We start from the raw sequence: 21,237 nt of genomic DNA, 5'->3' as shown, positions 1-21,237 counted from the left end.
CGTCACTGCAGGAGAAGGGTGCATTTCCTTCTTCATTGCAGGCATCACACTGTGATCATCCTTCATAGGAGAATCTGGGAGAGGTGCACCAAGCCTTTCTTGGTTCTGATCCCACACTCGGCACCATCTTGTTGCCAGTTTGCTTCCCGTGGTGACTGCTTCATCACCCAAACTTACCCTCACCTTACAGGCTGAGAAAATAACCTTAGAAGAAACCATATTCCCCTCTCAAAATTGCGACGCCAGTTCTAACGACAATCTGCCCTGCCTGGGGAGCACGCCATTCATGGTGACAATACCATTTTGATTTCCAATTTACCAATTGATTCCAATGTCCTGACTTCCTTGTGGACTTTTCCTTTCTTTTCACTATTATCAGTCTGGATGGAGAGGTCTTTCCCATTACTTTCAACAGATAAGTAACCAAAATTAGAAAAAAACAGAAAAGTGAACTTACCAGTACTACCCAGACGAGAAATGCTTCAGAGCTGGAGCATGCTGGATAGGCTGCTAGCAACTGCACCTGCTCTGCTGGGATGTGAAACTAATTCACATTAGCAGTCCTCCTGCAGATCATGCCTTGGTCTACAGGGCATGGCAACTTGACCTGACATTTAAAATTACATCTTTTTTTATACCATTTCATGCCAGCAACACATTTTCCATCACAATCAGCTCCTTGCTCTCCCTCATCATGGAGGAGCTGGTGTGGAGCTGTCATTTCACAAAGCCAGAAGACAAGGGCCTTCAAACCCATGAATGATACTGCATGTGGAATGTGGCATATCTTTATTTTTAAGAGCGTGGGCACTTACAAAGGGGAAATGCCCAGGGTATGAGCCTCACTTTGGGTATGAACCAACCTTCACCTCACATCATCTCTCTCTTCTTCTCCCAGTCCTCCTCCTCCTGTTGGGTGATGTTCTTTAGCTTTAACCACGCGCTCCTCCTCATCTCCTTGAGCTGAAAAGTCAAGAGTAAATGCATGAAACATTGGAAACACCATAGGAAAATACACCACAGATATTTATAAATTATAAATAAAGGCTCCTCTGCACATTCTGATTTAAGGAATTGTTTCAGCATGTGCCTGAGTCCAGCTGATCTCCATGAGACATAAAAGCACACTGAAACACACGCCAAAGTGCCCATCCCGAGCGAAGCTACTTCCAGAACCAGGGATAAATTGAAGGAAGATGTCCTCCAGCAAAGACATGCACTCAGGGCAGCGCTGGGGCCCAGGAAATGGTGACGGCAGCAAGCTGACCTTGCAAACTCAAAATGAAATCAGAGCCTGGGAAGATGAGATCCAGATTTTCCTGTGCGCAGTCCTCAGAGCTGAAGGTGGATGCTCAATGGTGCACAGGCAACAAACGAGCTCTGCACATGGAAACAAACATGTCCAAAGGCCTCACACCCAACAGGGAGCTGCTGGTTGCCGAACATCTGACAATCTGGCTCTGAGAGCGGGCACCGAGCCCTGGCAAATCCTGCTCCCAGCCCTGCTGAAAATCTGTCGCCACATCATCAATGTTAAAAGACAGGTTTTTTCAAATGGGAAAAGCACGTTTATCACACTCGGCAAACTCATGGACAGCACAAGGCATAATTGCTCAAATGTCAAATAAAAATTCTCGGCTGAGTAAACACTGTGCGTGGACCCTTTTTGATCCCCAAATATGAATGCTTCAGAACAGGATGAGCACGTGGCCAGCGGGGCTGTAATGGGGGGGGCTCTGTATCCTTAGCTCTACCAGGCCTGATAAAGTGCCCGCTATCGTGGAAAAAAAGCTCATCTGAAAGACAGAGGGAAACCAGATGGGAAAAGAGCACAAACGCTCCGTGGGGATTTTTAAGGATTTTTTTTTTCTTTTTCCCTTTTTTTTTCTTTTTTTTAAAACTCATTCTCAATTTTCCCAAAATAACACACTCTCCCATAGCTCCAGGAGAAATCTGAGGCATTCAGAGCGCAGGGTTGCAAGGCCAGGTTTTGCCCTGGCTGCATGAGCCTAACCCAAGGGGCACCAAGTGGGCACCAATGCTGCAGGGCCTCTACCTCAGCTATTGCTGACTGCAGCACCTTGGCCACTTCAGATTTTGCTATTTGTTCTGCTGCTTGGATAATTTCAGCAAGTCCTTCTGCCTCTGGGTTTTCTGATGCTTCCACCACTGCTCCATCAGGGTTGACTTTCCATCTCTGGTGCTGCTGCTGTTTCTTCTAAGGCTGGTGATGCTGTCACATCCTTCTCTGCATTTCTCGGCAGCAGCATTTCTGTGTTCCCTGCACAGTCCCCAGCAGAAAGGGCAGCAACGAGATCCATCCCAGGGGGTGCACAGAGCCTGGAACCTGTTGGTAGAAATGCAGAGTGAAGTAGCATGACTATAAACAAGCCCAGAGCCACTAAAAGAGACTGGTGTCAAGACCTGGAGCTGCAGGAGCTGCCTCTCTGCAGCTGTTTGCTCTGTGCAGATGCTGGGATGCAGAGCACTGTGCAGCAGCACAGCTGTGGCTCTCACATCCCTGCTCCGTGCTCTCCTGGGGGTGGCAGACATTTCTGTAGCCTGAATGGAGGCCAAAGACACAACTGTACCCCAAAACATCTTCATCGCCTCTTATCAGGTGGATTGTGTAGCAATCAGAGACTAAAGTGAGGCTGGCCCTTTCCCAATATATGTTTGCTTAAAATCCCAGAAAAAAAAAATAATATATATATATATATAATATATATATTATAAAAAAATATATATTATAAAAAATATATATATATATATATATTTTTTCCCTACCAGAAGTGGAGAAACACAAACAGCAACAGCAGGGGCAACAGCAGGCTCTAGCCAGGCACAGTGCACCTTCTTCCAGATTTCTGCACCAACATATCTCAGTTCTGACCTGCCGCATCCTTGGGGCTGCATTCTGTGCTCCCCATGTGCAGCCAGGCCTTTCTGCTGTGATACTGGTTCACAAGTCTTGCATTGGGATATTCATCCAGTTCCATGGGCCAACCATCAGCTCAAATAGGTGACATTTTGACAGTGAAAGGATCGTTTCTGGTACATACACAAGGAACACTAGCAGAGGAGATGCATAACATGGTCTGATACATAAGTCAGCTTTTTTGTATTACAGAGATCCCTTGTCAAATATCACCTCATTAATGGGTTAAAAGGCAGGTAGCAGTGATGCTAGCAAGTAGCAGTTACCACAACAGACTTGGAGGAGTCTCATATCACTGCTCCTCATTAGCAGTACCTAGTCTGGAACAAGCCGAAGAGGGATATGAGATGGAATAAGTTTCGTGAACTGAAAGCATGAAATCAAGAGCCAGAAATAGCCGCTAGGTTTGTCCACACACACCAGGCTGGGCAAAGGCTTCACACTTTGTTACTCCCCTGTGTTCTTTCACTTCTTTTGCATGGAGACCAGCACAGCACTGGGACAGCAGACAACTAGCTTTTGGGCACATGACGACCCAGCAGTACAAAGGGATTCCTGCAGCATGGAGACACACTCACACTGTAAGCCTGCCAGCACAACACCAAGGTTTGCCCACATCCCTGAGGACACAAGGCAGTCACTCGCTCTTGCCACCAAACAAGCTACCTGCATATCTGCTTCATTAACTAGTAACCCTGTAGGCCTGCTGACAAGAACATACTTCTCTCTCCTCTGGTAATTAGCCCTGAAGGCTGGTCATGCTCACTGGCCATGAAACGCTGCAACAAGCAGCCTTTTCATGCTGCCAGCCTTACCTTTGTCCCTGCCCCTTCCTATTGGCTGTGGAAGGCCGGCACGATGCCTGCACTACCCCCGTGGGCATCTCTCAGCAGGGCAGAAATGAGCTGGCCGGGATGGTTGGATGGCATCTGCAGAGATTGGGAACCTCTTCCTTTCGCTCAGGAAAAACATGACTAGCTCCGGGAGCAGGGATGGGACCAGCCTGAGTTGTGCTGGGAAGAGGAAAGCTCTTATGAGGCTCCAGAGATGCTGGAGAGGAAGCACAGTGCTTTGCTCAAGGAACTAACAGGAACTTTGCTGGGAGTAGGACTTTGCTGCCTGCTGCACATGCCAGGCTCTGGTCCCAGTTAGCAATAGTGTCATGAAAGTATTAAAAAACCAAATCTACTTGAATGAAAGTGAAACACCTCCCAGAGATCCCGAAATGTGGGCTGAGTTAAGCTAACACTGACATGGATGCAGTGTAAGGGATTAAAATGTTATTTTTAAAATTACTCTCCTTGTCAGAAAACAAAGGAGGCAGGTTAACAACACTCACCCCCATCAAAGATGTTATGGCTCTGAAGTGAAGCATGCATAGCCCAAAGATCCAGCTTTATGATTGCATTTCCCCTCCAAAATATTTTTGAGGCAAATTCCAGGCACTTCAGCAAAGAGAACGGCTCAGAGATTAAAAGCAAACGTATTCCCAGCAACTCTGGGCAGCCTGCTCCAGCAGCACGACCACAAACCCGGGAGTGAACTGCACTCTGACTTGAGATATGACCTCAAAGAAGTTACATCTGCCTCTGTCCTGGCCCCCTCATCCACAGTGCTCTGCTGCAGCCACGGCTGAGAATTAGCAAAGGCTGCTCCCTATTATGTGCTCCCTGAGGTCCGGTCACCACAAAGATGATATTTCAAGGAGCTTGCTGCCTGCACACAGTTTTTCTTTAAGTATACATTAGCATTTTGACCCACATTTGCATGGGGACTAATTCAACCTCAGAACCTCCAGTTTAACCTCATAAATTGCCCGTGAACCACCAGCAGATTACCCCATGTCCCCAGGAGCACAGTGGCTCTCAGATCACAGCACATCACTGAAGCCCACTCCCTGCCTGGAGCACTCCAGCATCAGGGCTTCATTCCCAACCCGAGCACTCTCACGCCTTGCTCAGGATTATGAGATTCCAGCACCTCTTATTTGCTGCACAACCCCTGCTTCCTCTCCTCAGAGCTCTGTTCTCTGCTCTGTGGCAATTTCATAGAATTGTTTGAGTCAGAAGGGACCTTAAAGGTCATGTGGTCCAACCCTCCCTGCACTGGACAGGGACACCAGTTCCATCAGATCCAGCTCCATCAGTTGTTCAGAACCTGCCCAGCCTGACCTTAGCTATCTGCAGGGATGGGGCAACACCACCACCTCTCTGGGCAGCCTGTGCCAGTGCCTCACCACACTTAGTGCAAAAACCTTCTCCTTCTATCCATCCTAATTTCCTTCTTTTGGGGGCATCGGCTCACAAGGCCCTTGTTAAATCTCCCCCACCACTTGGCAGCTGTGTAGCTTGCCCCCAGCCTATTTGTTTATGTCTGACTAATGCTCATTGCTTCAAAATGAGTTTGAAGCTAAAGCTGTGTCTCCCAATTAAATGTTTGATAGAATGACATCAAAAGCAGAACAGACAGAAAAAATGATTTCCCATTGATAGGCTGACCACGTTGTACTGAATTATAAGGCTCCAGTTGCTTAGAATTTCACTTTAATCTTTCAAATTAAAGCTTTCCATGCTGCTTGTCCGCCCCAGCTGGGATTTGGGTAAAAGTTTCAGTTAATTCAGTTTATCCAATGGAGGAAAACTTTTAACCCAAGTTAAAAAGAAATAAACTGCTATCTCTTTCAAGCATTTGGTCAAACAGTCTCAGCACGATAGTTTGCAACGCTGCTTTCATTTTGCAAGGAAGGCCACAATGGTGCCAGAGAATGGTATTCTTATAGCCCGTGAGGAGCAACACACCTTTAGCCAGGCTGTGAGTCCCTGAAAAATGACAGTTTGCACACACACCAGAGCCATTTGTGATAGTTTAGCAGTGAAAATATTTTTCAAAGTTCCGGCTTTGTAGCCTGAATATTCTTTTTGTGCAGTTTTGGTGTTCTTTAATGTAATCTGTAAAAATAGCCGGTGACCTTTAGTGACATACAACAGGCTCCTGGTTTCCTTCCATGGTTTGAAGACTTAAACAATAGCCCCAAAGAAATGACTCATTACTACACTCACACACATGCTCGATGCCTGGGAAACTGCTGGCTGTCGGTCAGTAGGAGCAAGGAGATTCACAGAGCTCCGCAGGGCAATGGGCTCCAGCAGTTTGGGGACTCGTGCATGAATGGCCTACATTGCAAACAGCCAAACTCCCGCCAGCCATTGCCACAGACACCAACAGGGAGGGGATGTGCAACAAGTTTTTTGTGGGAGACGTCTGGGGAAAGGTCACTCTGGGTTGCCAGGGGACTCAACGGCTGCTCTCACTGAGCTCTCAGCATAATGCTTTCCGTGCTCTGAGCCTCCTGACATCTTAGCAACCTTTCAGCATGGCAGAGTGGAGGATCCGTTCCCCAAACAGCATATTCCTTTAGGTAGGCCAGGAGCATCAAGTTACCCTCATTCTTACAGGGGGAGGAAAACTTCATAATCCTATTAGGCTGCATTCACTTGACACCAGCTTTTAACACGTGTCCTGTAACCTCAGCCAGAAAGAAACCTTCAACAGCTCAGCTGGTGGAACTGTTGCCTTTAGACCACAGGCAACATGCTTGAAACCCGAGAGAGGAAATCTGCAGGTTTCTGAATAAATCAGGATTCTGGAAGTGGGGTCAACCTCTGGGCTGACAGTCACAATATGACAACTGCCAGCATTCAGGGAAAGCAGACAGCTTGCAATGAGTTATGTTGTCGCTCTGAAATCCCTGTCTCCTGAGAACTTCTGCACGGCTGCCAATGCTGCTATTTGCCCAACTGCAGCCATAGCATTTGGGTCATTAAACAATACTGATGGCAATGCCCGGAGAACTCCAAGCACCTATTGTAGTATCACTGAATTCCTCCTTTGATCACCATGGTCAGAAATACCTGATTTTTATCACTCCTTAATAGCTCCCAATCAACTTTAAGAAGTTACCACAATGCTCATGGTAGAACCTTTGTCAGGCCGGGATAATCATTGACAAAACCAGAAGAGCAGATCTCACCAGCTCGGCACTGTCAGCCATTTGTGACCTTCTGCGTGGCCTCGCTACCCCAGGGACAAGGTTTCAGCTTCCACCTGGAAGATAGTTCTGTGTTAGAGCAAAAAAGGCTGCAAATGTAAAAGCCAAATTCCCAGGTTCCAGACAGCCTGCAGAGATTAAAAAACAGAAGAAAACGTGAAGCACACGAGCCATTTCTTGAGGACACACAGTCCCCTAAGCATATAGTAGGAGTTTACATGATCACATGCTCTTGTGGGCTGCTCAAGAGAAACAAAGCTGTCCTATACTTAAGATACAGAAGCTGTCATCCTTTCTGTGTCCCAGGTAAACCAGAATACACCAATATTTACTATGTTTTTTCCTCCAAAGCTCTAATAGACGACTATCTAACTGAACACTGAGCAGCTGCTAATTCAGCATTACAAGCTTCTGTTTCAGGCTTGAAGAAGGACTCAATGCTTCCAAGGTTACCTAAGCTCTCCAGCCATCCCAGTTTGTCTAAGATATTATCGCTACCCATAAGCCTTGTCCAGCAGCAAGCAGAAAAGCACATTTTTTGTTCCCAGTATCTCTCTGTTAAGGGGAAATGAAAACTCAGCACTCCATTGGATGCTTCTGAACTCAAAATGGTCAAGAGTCATTTGAATGAAGTTTATAAATGACAAGAAATTATAGAAGTTAATATCATTTTACAAATGTATGTTTTCCTGTAGGTTGATGTGTGGCTCTCAAGAGGCTTGAAAACACCTAGCAAACTCTTCAGAGCCAAAAACATTGAAAATGAGCTTTAAGAACAAGACCTCGTGGACTTCTCTGAGAGGAGGAGAGACATCAGAACCCATGACAGCTTATAACTTACAAATTATAACTACTTACAGCAACCCATCTCTTAAACGTGTGGTCACAACCCTGTGTTTAGCTAATAATTTATTTCATTCATTACCTCAGTGGTGATGTACCCGTTTGGAATTTTTGGATGGGCACTAAAACACAAGGCATTAGCTTGAAGCAATGGAGCAGATTTGATGGGCATCTGCATGGTTCATCTGTCAGCTCAGGTAACTTTCTAAAAGGTGAAGTGATAATTGGGATTTACAAGACTTGCATATTCTTAAGGAGAAAAAATGGCAATTTCACAAACTTGCAATTGAAGTACTTCCAATAGGCAGGTTGGCACAAGAAACATAGGAAAGATGAAAGAATTAAAATAAAAAACAGTTTATGCATTTAGCCTTAAGTACCAGCTGTGTCTGATGGAAGTGGAGTTTTCCTTCTTCCAATATAAGCGCGCATTCACATCCCTCAGGTACAGATCACAAACTTATTAGTCCAGTTACTTCGTCTTGGATAGTTTATTAAATCGTAAGGACTTTCATTCTCTGCTGCATCTGGGGAATTTTGCAGGCTTTCAGTGCTCCTCCTCAGGTCAGCCATGCAACCAGATGATTAAACTAAATTCCCTTAAAGAAAATCTTTGTTTAATATTAAAACAAAAACATTAAGCTGTAAAACATTAAAGTGTTATTTAATGACCATTATGGCTATATGAGAGCCAGATGGAAGCTGCTCTGTGCTGTCCAAGCTCAGCTTCCCAGGAGCGATGCTCCGTGCAATGCACACCCTCTGAGCAGCACAGCAAACACACGGAGCAGCTCCACCACGCCAGGCTGTTCACTGGAAGTCAAATCCTCAACCCAGCGTACAGCCAAGGAGACACCCATCTCCTCTTGCTCTGGGTGGGGCGGAGGGATGGAAACTCCTCCTCATTAACTCCTTAACAAAGCGCCAACTCATGGAATCATACTGCATTTGCTCCCAGAGCTGCTCCCGGGCTTTGTCTCACAGGATCATTAAGGTTGGAAAAGACCACTAAGATCATCCAATCTATCAGCCCACCCCCACCATGCCCACCGACCACAACGCTCAGTACCAGACCTCCATGGTTCTTGAACACGTGCAGGGATGGTGACTGCACCACCTCCATGGGCAGCCTGCACCAATACTTTTGTCAGTATCTTTCCCATAGAAGTCAGTGGATATCTTGCTATGCAGCAAATGGGAAAAGGCTTGGACTGTACATACACTGTATGGTAGCACAGCCCATACAGAGCACGTGCGAAGAATAATAATTGAATCTTTTCCAGAAAGCAGCCGTCCTGGTGTGTGAAAGTAATGCCTGCTCACTATCTAGCCAATGAAACAACTTAAAAGTAACAAAGGATAAGCTTCCATTCTCAGAAAAATCTCTATGAATCAATAACCACATTTGTAGCAAGCATTCTATTCAGTGAGCTCTGATTATCAAGAAATCCACAAGAGCAAGCAGCCAGATCACTCACAGCAACAACCAAACAACTCTCCTCTAATTGCCACATTGGGCCAGAGAAGCAGAGTTGGAAAAATTCAAGCAAATCCCCACTGGAATCTTTAAGGAGGCTCTAATCCCACTCCTAATGTCAGATGAGAAATTCTGTTCTTGCAGGAAAAGGATCTTCCTCCCAGTCGCAGAAGCTTCCTCCAGCATCTGAGCTGAGCCAACTGCAAATGAAATCTTGAATCTCTGCCCAGCATGATCATCAAGAACTGAAACTTCTGAATTAGAATCATATAAAAGATGCCAATAAAAAATTCTCTTCTGCAAGCTCTTCTCTGCTGTCTGAATCTTGCTCCGTTTCCCTTCCAGCCCAGTTAAAACCTGGGCTGTGCCAAATCCCAGGGCAGACCCCACTCACAGCATTTCTGACACAAGCCAGGGAGCAGTCGAAATTACAAAAGACAGCTCTCATGAGAACCCCAGATCAAAGAAATCCACCTCCATTTGCATGAACTTTTAGATAAACATCCAAAAAAGTTTAAAGTTCACTGGGGGACTGACCCTTTTCTGCAGTCACCCTCACACAAATACAAACCCTGCATTTGCCATTCCTCTTTATGGGTGGTAAGGTCTTTGGGGCAGGCACCGGGACTTCCTATGCACTAGGGAAGAGCCAGCGCCATCACCTCTGCTTCTAAATGGAGACTGTGTGTCTTGCCACAGTGCAAATAATACTTGTGAACAGTCCAGCTCTAACATGACTTCCTCGTTACCCTCCTCTCATCTGTCCACTCTACTCTATGATACTGGGGTCAAATTCAGGGAGATTTGACATGAACATGAAGCATGGTACATCCAAATGATCGGAGTTTGGAAACAAGCCCAAAAACTACAACAAAGCTCATCTATGCATCTCTCATTCCTTCTTTGCTCTAACCACCAGATGTTCTCCATTCAACTACCTGTTACATTCTGAGCTTCAATTAGACTGCACATAGACTTCAATGGATGATCACAGCACAGATCATCATAGCAGGTACCTACTTCTACCTTGGTATCTTGTGTCTGGTAAAAGATATAAAATTTAAAAAGAAGCAAAAATCCTGTGAGAGCAAGTGAGGCTCAGGCACCCTAACCGTGGGCTCAAAAAATCTCACTTTTCCCCTTTATAAAAGCAAGCAGTTTCACAAAGACTCAAACAATAGATTATCTTCAGGGTTATTGGGACGTGACTATGAGGCTTTCTCGTCAAGCTGCCAGTGGGGAGGAAAAAAAAAAAGCTTTCTGAATCAGGCTCTTATCATTTATACCACATTACAATCCAAAATGAAAAATGACTTGCTCCAGATTTGATAGAATAAAGCATCTTGAGATGCCATAGAAGTACCCAATTTTCAATAAAGACATTAAACCTAAGCTTCAAAAAAAAAAAAAAAAATAAAAATAAAGGGAATAATTACATCGTTTTTTGCTTTGAGTTTTAATGTTAAAAGTGTCAATTTATAAAACTAGGTGAACATCCACAATTCCTAAGCAGACTGCAGCTAATTAGACCTCTTTTGATCTTTTATTTTGCCCAGAAGCTTATTTAACAACTTTACACAAAACTCAAGGTTTTGACATAGTAGTGGATGGGGGGAGGGGGGAAGACTGCAGAAGAGGAAAATTCTCTCTGCATTTTGCTAAGGTGGAGGCTCATCACTCTCCCAGGCATTCATTCTGTCAGCAGAATGCTTTTTAGCAACGAGCTGGACCACCTCTCATCAGAGCTATCAGCATGGAGACACTATGGGGAACAACATATTCCTAGCCAAGAGCACTTGCTCTCATTGCAAAGGGTTGTGCAGAGGGGTCTGGTGGATGTGGGGCAGACAGAGTCGGTCCAAGCAAAGAGTAGAGCCCTCACTCTGCTGTCCTGCACCAAAACAAACCTGAAGAGAGTTGGCTCCATCCTGGGGCAGTGGAAGGGACGGGACAGTTCCTCCTGGCTCCTTACACCTCTCTTTCCTGCAAAGAACTGACATGAAAATAACTGTGGGGCCAGATAATACTTGGCCATTTGTCATTTCTGTGGCCACATGATGGGTTGGTGGTTGAGTTTGATGATCTTATGATTGATGATCTTTATGACTCCACTGATTCTATGACATCAGCTTTCTCCTTGCTGAGGTACTCCCTCCTCTGGGACCTTCACATCTCTCAGGTCACAGCAGTGAAGGATTTCTAAGGGCAGGAATTGCCTTACCTTGTCCTGAAATGGAATATCTCAGGGCTCTCACACACAGACCCCAAGGAGCAGGCAGCCAGCCTGATCCAAGAACAGCTGTTGGAAAGGGAGCAATAGGAGGAGGAGACAGGATGGGGAATTAACAGCTTCTAACAGCACAGCACAGCTGAGTCTGCAGTAAAATGCTCCTGTCTGCGAGCAGTTCCCTTCTGATGGGAAGCTGGATGGATTAGAAACAACCACAGCCATTTGGACGTGCAGCTTTATGTTCTATGTTAATCTCTGCATAAGGGAACATGCCTAGGACCTAGCCTAAACCTCAGTAACAACAGCCCTCCACTTCTGTCCCTCTGCTCTCTAATTTGTCTATCTTCAGTCTCAATTAGGAAGAGTTTGAGCTCACCCAGTGGCTGAGTTCATTTAAGATGCAGGAATTCAAGCAGGAATAAGCATGCTGAATGCAGCTCTCAGCCCCCACAGCGCACATCCACATACTCACGCAGTGGACCCCAAGCACCAGCCCTGGACCGTGCTCTGACCCCTCCTACCCCACATTCACAGCCACTAGGAAAGCTTAAAAAGTTGTCACCAATTTGTTGTAAAAATCAGTCTCTCTCACCCAGTTCCAAGGCCATCCTGGCTTGCAGTTTTACTTCCTTTCCTCCTCGCTCTCCTTGAGGTGCATCAGCTGAATGGGGCTTCCACAACAAAGGGAAGAAAGAGGGAAGCAATCGCAGACTGCACCCACACAGCAGCAGCAGAGATATTTCACCTCTCGTGCTGCGCATCACAGCAGTAATGATTTCCAAGAATACCATTGACAAAGTTAAAAGCTTAATGTAGCAACAAAAATCAATACTGTGTTCAAGAAAATGCCCTGATGCTGGAGCATCACTCAGGTAGATGGCACTGGGGCATCCCCTCGCTAACAGCAGCTGGCAGCCCATTAGAGAGGGGAGGCTGCTTTAATTTATTCCCTTTGTCGTTCTCGTATAGATCTTCCCCTTTTCAAGTGTTCTTCATACCTTCATTCTGCAATTTGGGTTCATAAATAGAACGAGTTCTAAAAGCTGGGATCAATATATGCTGCGTCCCCTTTCAGACAGGAGGCAGCAAAAAGGAGAGAGCCAAGTGCCCTGCTGGCACAAACAGCAGTTCCTTTGTGCTGCAGTTCTATCATTAAAATATGAATCCAAATATGGACTTAAATTTATTTAACTCATGGAAACAAAAAATAATTACAAGTCATGCTTGCATCCCAAGAGCAATTCCCCTGGCATAAATCCACACCTTTGACACTCAAAGAAGAACTATCTTACTGCACTGAAGGTGCTGAAGATGACGCCTGGAAGCTGACAAGTGACAGGTCAGAGCACAAGGCTGTGAAGTGTTGGGTCATCTCTTGGTGCTCCAGGGTGTCCTTGTTCCCAGCAGCATTCATGCAACCTGACAGGAGAGCATGCAGCACTGCACTGGTGAAACTTGCCTAATTCTTTTTTTTCTTCCAGACATAATTGCTAGGGTTTACTTAATTTAACATTGTTCTAAGGGACAGATCATAGAATGGCTTGAGCTGAAAGGGACCCCAAGGATCATCAAGTTCCAACCCACCCTACCACAGGCAGGGCCACCAACCTCCAGATCTGGTACTAGACCAGGCTGTCCAGCGCCCCATCCAAAACCTTATGTTGAACACTCTCTGCTTCCATCAAATACACTTGCCAGATCCATAGAGCTCACAAAGAAATCCCAAAGGATTCCACTTGTTTTCAATCAGAAGCCTTAGCAAATGAAAAGCAAACCTTCTCCTGCCACCTCTTTAACACGCACACAAAGCTCTACCAAAACATGCCTCACTGATGCTTTGAGTAACACCTGCTTAACACCAAACAAAAGCACGTCTAAGTCACAGAGTCGGTAAAATCCAATCCAGTACGTCAAAATATTTCAGCTTCACCCGAACACTTCTCATTGGTTAGTGCTAAAAATTTGTTTCATCTCTTCATTCTCCTGCCAGGCCTTTTGCGAGAAAGCGAAGCTCAGTAACACGTCTAAGACCAGAGGACTACTGCATGAACCAAAAGAGTAACTAACAGCTCATCCCTCAGTCTGTCCTCCTCCAAAGAATGAAGCCCTTCCACCTCTGTGCATTTCACCTTGGCTTTTATCTGCAGCTTATTGCTCTTATTTCCTCTCTCCTATAACCCACATAAAACTGTGTGGGGCTAGCTATAAAGCAAACAGTGAGAGAAAGGCATCTCATTCCTATTGACCTAAGAGCTCTGGGCAGAGCCACCTGGGTGATGTTGGGGGGCAGAGCCCCCCAGCTTCGCAGGGAAGCCATTCTGCAGCCCACAGCTGCTTCAGCACTGGGTTGGGGCTTGCTGCACTCCGGCTTTTCTCAGCCCCTCGGCCTTTCCACCTCCGCAGCTGAGTTGCACCACAGCTCATCAGCATACATTTACAAAGTGATGGCTGAGAGCTTGGCCAGAAAGCTCTCTGAGCACAAGTGCTGTTGTTTTTACAGGGAGACAAATCCACAAGGCTGGGAGAAGTAGGAAGGAACATCTGCTTGCACACATCAGTGCAGGCACAAGCTGCAGCTGTGAAGCCCCTCTTGCTCCCTGGTGCTGCCTGCTAACTGCTGGCATAAATACAGCAACAGCGTTGCACATGTGGCAGGCCGTTTAATTTTAGAAATCAAAACTATCCAGTGATTAAGTTAGTCATCCTTCCTCAATTTGGGACCAACACAACAGTACCAGAGGCGGCGGTCAGAACCACTGTGGTTTGCCAGAGGGAAAGTGCGTGTGTGTGTGAGCACCAGGAGCCCTGCTCCGCTCTGCCCAGCCTCACTTTGCAAAGGAAAACACTCCAAGGAAGGCTCCAAATGAAACCTGAGTGCCTGCATGGATCCTGCAACGCAGGAGGCTGCAACCCTGTAAAGCCCAGAGGTATCTTCCCCTTCCAGTGAAAACCAGCGAAGGAAGAAAGCAAACAAGTCATGGAGGGATTTTCTGTTTCTCTAGACAAACACGCTAAGAGCAGTTCAAAAGAGGCTAATTAAATTCTAAAATCCCTGTGCAAATACATTAATAATGATTTAGAAATGAGCAGTTAACCAAGGAAGTTTTCAAGGTGGGAAGTGTTTGATACAGAAGAGTCGCTCAGCATTCATTGCAGACAATCTCTCTGGATAGCACACGTGTTTGGAGGCTGAGCAAATGCTCCTGGGCCCAGGAAAGCAGCATCCTCCCTGCAGGCAATCCCCATTGCCCCCACCATCAGGCAGCCAAGGCAGCACCAAGCGATGCGGCTGCAAGCCTGAAGAACCACTCTGCAGCCCCATCAAGGACCTCTTCTGACCTGTCTCCAGGGCAGAGGAGAAAAGCAAAGATGTTTATTCTCTCCTGTTGTTGCTATGGGAAGTTTCTAAATGCCAAATAAATCTTTTTCCTCTTCCGAGTCAAAGGAAAGAATCAGCAACTTGTAACAGATGAGTTATGGCTGTTTGTGAGAATGGGGTTAGCTCATAACCATAAAGAACTTTTGCCCAACCAATGGAAAATGTGTATGAAATATTGCTATCCTAATAGGCACCAAAATCTTCCCCTTCATGCACGAAGCATGCAATGGTGAGAAATCAGTAATACCTTATAATTGCTGATACAGTGGGGTGGAAAATCTGACAATGTTGCATGGTCTCCAGTCCCACGGATCAGAGAACCTCTCACCTTGAAATGCCACCTTGCCCACAAGCCAAGCAACCATTGCTGTAATGGTACTGTCTTCACTTAACAATGGCAAACCAAGGTGCAGAGAAAAGCAGCAATGTGCCCTTGGGAAGCCTTTGGCAGAGCACAGAATTACACCCCCTGGCTGAGGCCCTGTCCTGCTCAGACCTCCAGCTGCAGTCACTAGACCACCCCTCCCATTCTTTTCCCCTATTCTCTTCATGCCCTTGCTCCTGAAGTACGTGGTTTTTTTTTTCAGGCAAGATCTCATGAGATATTGATTCATATGCTAGTTAAAACCCAGATCCATTATATCTCCCTCTCTGCTTTCATTCACTAATTTTATTGTCCTATAAAACAAGAAGATTTTCAGAGGAGATATATTCACCATGCCGCCACTACTGCTTAAGGCACACAGCTGCCAGCATCTTCCGGAAACATGTTTGTTTAGTTCATAAATCCTACTTTCAGTATTTTGCTAGATACAAAAATTACGCACACAGGACAATAAATTCCAGGATCACTCTTCCTTTGGACATGACAAACAGGACTGCAGTTATTTCCCCAGCCTCTCAAAGTACCTCTCAAAGAGTAGTCAGCAGTCTCATAACTTGAGATAAACCATTTAATTTCCAGAAGGAGCCTTGTTTGTATGGAGACACGAGTTATTGTCTGCTGGGTGCTCTCTGATTGCTCCGTGTTGGGAAGCAGACGTTTGGGCTGAGCATGTTCCTGGCACACAAAGTCGCCTCATTCAAAACTGAAGGATCTCTTCAGTGGTCAATAAGAGGATATATTCACTTACCTCAGCACGCCAAGCACGCTGTTCTGCAGTTTCAGCAGCTAGGAGGACAGGCCCAAAATTTTTTTACACTGTATTATCAGAAGATACCTAAGAGAGAAAGTGGGGAATAAAAGCAAAATAAAAACCACCAAAAGCTGGCAGGAACCGCTTCAGGAGGGAAAATTGTGGAGAGAAAACGCTATCCAGACTTGACTCATGATTAAATGCTCATTAAAAATTTTTAAAAAACATAAAACACAAAGCATTAAGAAGTAAATCTAATTGGTAGAAACAGAGGGAAAGGAAGTTAACTGCAAAATTCAACTAGACCACCAGAAAAAGCCTCCAAGCAATTCAATTCGTTATGGCACGGTGAATCCTGCCTAGAAAAGGGTTAGAATTCGCATGGAAAAGCAGCTCAGATAAAACAAATCAGGTGTGATTAGCATTTGTAAGTGTACATAAGGTACCTTTAATCTAGGCATACTGTTAGCAGCATAACATAAAAATACACCAGGGCAAGCTGCTCAGCCACATCCCCACGACTGCAGACAGAAGCAGCCGCGGCTGATGCACACTGCTGTTGTTTCTGGGCAGGACTCAGAGCTCCCCCACAGACAGCTCGCCATCGGTGATAAGGGGTGGGCAGCAGAACTCCCAGTGGCCTCCACATCAGCCATGGCCAAGGGATGCTTTGCCAAGGCTAATGTTTCTTTTAGCCCAGCTGAAGCTCTCTGTTAAATTGCCAGTGGAGAATAAGACTCCATAAAACTCATATCTGGAATCTGGGGACTACTCATCAAGAACATAAGTGCTCTTGGTCAAAAACATTGCTAGATTTACAGTCTGTTCTTTTTAATGCGTCCTGAAGTACGGATTTCACCACTCTCCTCATTGCTACCAGTCACATTGAGCACATGAGGAGAAACGGCCACACACTGCAGAAATCTTACAGCCTTCTACAAATCAAAGACTATAGATGTGCCAGGTTAATCCTGATTAGTAACCTTCACTGTGAATATATACTGATAACACTGTGCAACTGGAGAAGGCTTTTTAATGTCAGGTGGACCATATCCTATTCCCACAGCAGCTGCTGTGATGTTTAGTCACTTTGTTGCCCTTTCTGTCGTGCCCACTCTTCCACATATCAGTACATTAAGAAAAAGCTAGGAAACAGACCTAGGGACTGTTATCAAAACTATAGACTTCTACCCCCACTATTACTGCCTCCAGCCAAAGAATCCAATCCATCCATTGGCTCTCCCTTCTCCTAGCTGAGCTTGGAAATGCTAAGACATCTTTAAAATCCTCCCTGTTCTATACAAGTCTAGCTTGTATATCGTTTGGACATGCCATAGCAAAAAAGATATAAAAAATATGTCAAGGCTGAACTGCTCGGACAAAGGTGCTAAGAAAGAACTCAGATGCACTGCCCAGGTATTTGAGTTTTATGGGCTGCTCTCAGAGACAACAACCCCTGGCTTAGTGCCACCATGCAAGTGGTGAGATGACAGCCAGCCAGGATCATCTAGCAGAAGGTGTGAAAGTACTCAGACATTGTGAGACAGCACTGGAAGAAGCTGACAAATGCAAACATCAGTTATTTGGGAACAGAAACACCTCCCTTTATGGTTTAAAAGCATGCCATATCTTAGCAAACTCAATTTATAGAACCGTTTGACTTGGAAGGGACCCATAAAGGTCAGCTACTCCAACTCCAAGGTAGCTTTCATCATGTGTAATACAACAGTGTCAAACACCAATAGACGTTTCATTCGCCTACAACACAAGTAAAACACAAAACAAAGCTACTTAAATGAACACAAAGGTCCCTTCATTAGGCCCTGAGCATAAACCTCTGCATTACTCAACTGTCCTTTTTTTAAAATTTTTTTATTTTTTGCAAGAAGAGACACAACATCAGAGCTTGGGTACTTAAAGCCAGCCAAGTCAGCCAGTGGGCCAGAGCAGCACGTCCTGGCTCCCAGTGCTTGGGGGCGCACTGTTTGATAGTCAAAAGCAGTTGAACCAGTTGAACAAAATCTAGATTTTGTTCCTAGCTCACTGACTGACAGCACGTAACCTTGAACAAGATGCTGCACCACCTTTTCCACGTTGAAATGGTTGAATAGACCCGTTTGCCTGTGGCTGAGAGTATGGTGCAATCATTGCCCTACAAGGTACTCTCAGGTCATCAGCTCTAGGATGCCAGAAAAGAGCAGAGCCCAGTTGTTGTGAGCTTATGCTACATGATAAGAGCCTTGGTCAACGTGCATGAATTTTTTCCAGCACTCCACGAGTTTTTCTGCATAGCAAAGTTAAAGCAAGCGAGAGAAAGAGAGACATCCACATTTGATTGGCTGTGACTGGCTGCAATTAAAAACTATAATTTATTACCCTGGATTACGAGTATAATTTCAATGCAGAGAATTAAGGTTTTCTTCTGAGATGGAAATAAAGATTAATTTTTAATTTCCTTTCTCATTGCACATTTAAGAGCAATGGACTCCATAGAAAACTACAGGTCAAAATAGTTTTATGGAGGAATGACAATGTTCTGTTGTCGAATAATTTAATGCTCTTGCTGCCTTTTTAATATTTGACTGCAGCTCCCTCATGCGAAACAACGGCAGCAGACGCTGTACACATTTGCTGCAGCACTCAGGTCAATGTGACTTTGAAACAGCAAAGTTTTGCTGCTCAGGGCTCAGGCATCTCTGGGAGCTGCTTTCCATAGGAAGGGAGACACAGCTTTTCCAAAGGTCAAGCGGCCAGCCTGGAATGGGAAGAGCAAAACAAAAGCCTGGGGGAATAAAGGCACCAGAATAGATGGGCACAGGGGGGAATACTTACACATTGGCAGGTGTATACAGATAAAGCAGGAGAAATGTTTCCATGTGGGAAACACTGCTGTAAGACTTCAGGGCTGGGAGGTTTTGCCTGCAGGCAAAACACATTATTCCAATTTCTACAGCACATCAGCAGAACACAGGAAGAAACTGTGAAGCACGAGGTCACAAGTACACCGAGGCCTTGGCACCGTGATTAGGTCACTGCTTTCCAAAACAGCCCCCATGCAGTGGGAAAACCACTGCAGAAAAGCTGGGAAATCCACACCATTAGACAGCACTTCTGAGCTACCAGTATCAGAGAATTCAATGCAGGACGTGAAAGGAGGGGTCTGTGCATCCATTCCTCCCAGAGCCGGTCTCAGGACAGGATTTGATGTTGCTGCAGACAGCAGGAGGACGCTGTCACATGCCTTAGGCCCAGCATTTGACCCTGTGCAACTGGCAGGGAAAGGAAATGTCAATGGAATTCAGAAATGCCTTAAATCACTGTTCTGTTAGTAGCAATTAAAAAAAAAAAAAAGGCCACATTAATGACTTGCATTCCAGCTAATTGAATAACCCTACACTGACAGAACTGTAGCCTAGATGACGTAGTAATAGGCCTTTCCATTGCAGGTTTTTAAAATGTACTGGCATCTTGGGCTATAAATGGGATTAGATGATGAGATGCATAAGTGATGCAATTGCTGCTCACCAGGGTTAAGCTGAGCACTCTGCAGGGTTATGGGGAGGAACATCTCTGAGGGACACAGAGGTGACAGCGCTTTCTGCACATCCTAGGGATCAAATATTTTGAGGGCTCTCTTGATGTATTTCAGGTAAAATCTGTTGGAGGCAAGAAAAGAAGGCACTGAATCTAATTTTCAGCAGCCCTTTTCCTTGCAGGATTTCTAGACAGCATTTGAAGTACCTCAATTTTCAGTGCAGAAAAACAGCAAAATTGGACACCTTGCTTAGGACAAGTCAGCACCAATTTGGCACTGTGCAGTAACTGGAGCCCTGGTGCCTAAACTAATCCTCCCCACTGCTCCCAGTGAGATGCTGGCAGCCCATTTTCCCAAACACCCAAATGCCTTTGGAAAGTCTGGACTCCAGTTTTGGAGCAGAAGAGATGCAAAAGCACCAGCTGCTATAGAGAATCCTTCCACAGGCTTTTGACATCAGTTTTGTCTCCAGAAGCCCACCCCTGGTACAACCATCGCCTGAGTGTAAAGACTGGTATGTGTCTCCGGAAATGGAGTTTAGATGTTTGTCTTATCTGAACAAGTTCAGCAACTGAACACAGTGTGCAAAAAAGCGTGAGCAACCCTGACAAAGCAACTGCCGCCTCCTTATCACGGTCTCCAAAAGGACTAAAAAGAATCAAGCATCAGAGACTTATCTCTTGAGAGATGTTCAGCGCCCATGGCTTACCGATCAGCTCTAACTCCCTTTTTCACCAGAGTTTTGCTGCCTTGTTTTTGGCCACACAGAACAGCCTTGCCACTTCCTGAGTGTGGAGGAGTCATGAGGGGAAGGGCTGCGGAGGATGGGCCCTCTTCACCAATGCTGTTGTCTTATATTTCTGGACAGCAGGATGTTTTGTTGTTGTTTTTTTTTTTACTCATGGCAATTACGATAACGGCAAAAAACGGCCATCCCAATATCACAGGGAGGTTCTGAATCTTTCATTCATTCATTGCCATCACCAGGGATGTGAACAGGATTCCTTGAAGTCACGTTTACCTTGTCTTCCTCTCTGTGTTCTCCTCATGCACTCCAGGCTCAGTTTGGGATTCTCTATCTGAAGTCCTCCAAAACTGCTTTTGCCATGAAACATACCAGATCCTTTAAGCCCTTCCCCTGCCTCCTCCATCTGCAGTCAGTCAGCATAGGACTCCCAACAGCACCAAGCCCTGCTCTAACAGCTCCCCCTGAAAACAGTGGGAAAACACCTTTTGGTTTCAGGAGAGTCTGATTAATCCTGAATGCTGCTGAAAATACTTCACTAAAGTAACAAAATGAGTAAAGCATAGACGTACTCAATTCTGGAACATGAGAGATCAGGTCAAAGCTACCAGTGAGTAGGGAGGATGAGATCAATAGCTTAGACAGGACAAGACATTGAGAACGAACCATGCTTTACTCAAAGAGTAGGTGCTAGAGACCAGTATGAGTCTTCTTAGGCTACGGTGTTAACTCAGCAAGATCAGAGGTGTCACAAGGCACTCCATGACAGTGGGACACTCAAAAAATGTAGAAATGCAAGTTGTCAGGCATCTGGAAATAACAGATCTCTACATTGGAATCTGTCTACAAGAAACAGGCTGGGGCTGGATCCCACATCAGCCAACTTTGGGATGTAAGTTGTGATGG

General features: G+C 45.4%; 1 long non-coding RNA gene across 1 annotated transcript; it reads right to left on the bottom strand.

The window, feature by feature from the left end:
* Positions 1-784: 784 nt before the first annotated feature.
* Positions 785-16,087, bottom strand: LOC122184976. The gene is made up of 4 exons (XR_006180684.1): positions 16,049-16,087; positions 6,969-7,042; positions 2,057-2,347; positions 785-963 (listed from the first exon to the last, which is right to left on the bottom strand). It is a non-coding gene; the product is annotated as an uncharacterized LOC122184976 (long non-coding RNA).
* Between the last annotated feature and the right edge of the window lie 5,150 nt (positions 16,088-21,237).

Source organism: Lagopus leucura, unplaced genomic scaffold (assembly GCF_019238085.1).
Source record: "Lagopus leucura isolate 7727_CA_CO unplaced genomic scaffold, USGS_WTPT01 Super-Scaffold_100026, whole genome shotgun sequence".
Lineage (NCBI taxonomy): Eukaryota > Metazoa > Chordata > Aves > Galliformes > Phasianidae > Lagopus > Lagopus leucura.
This window is presented reverse-complemented; position numbering and strand designations above follow the sequence as displayed.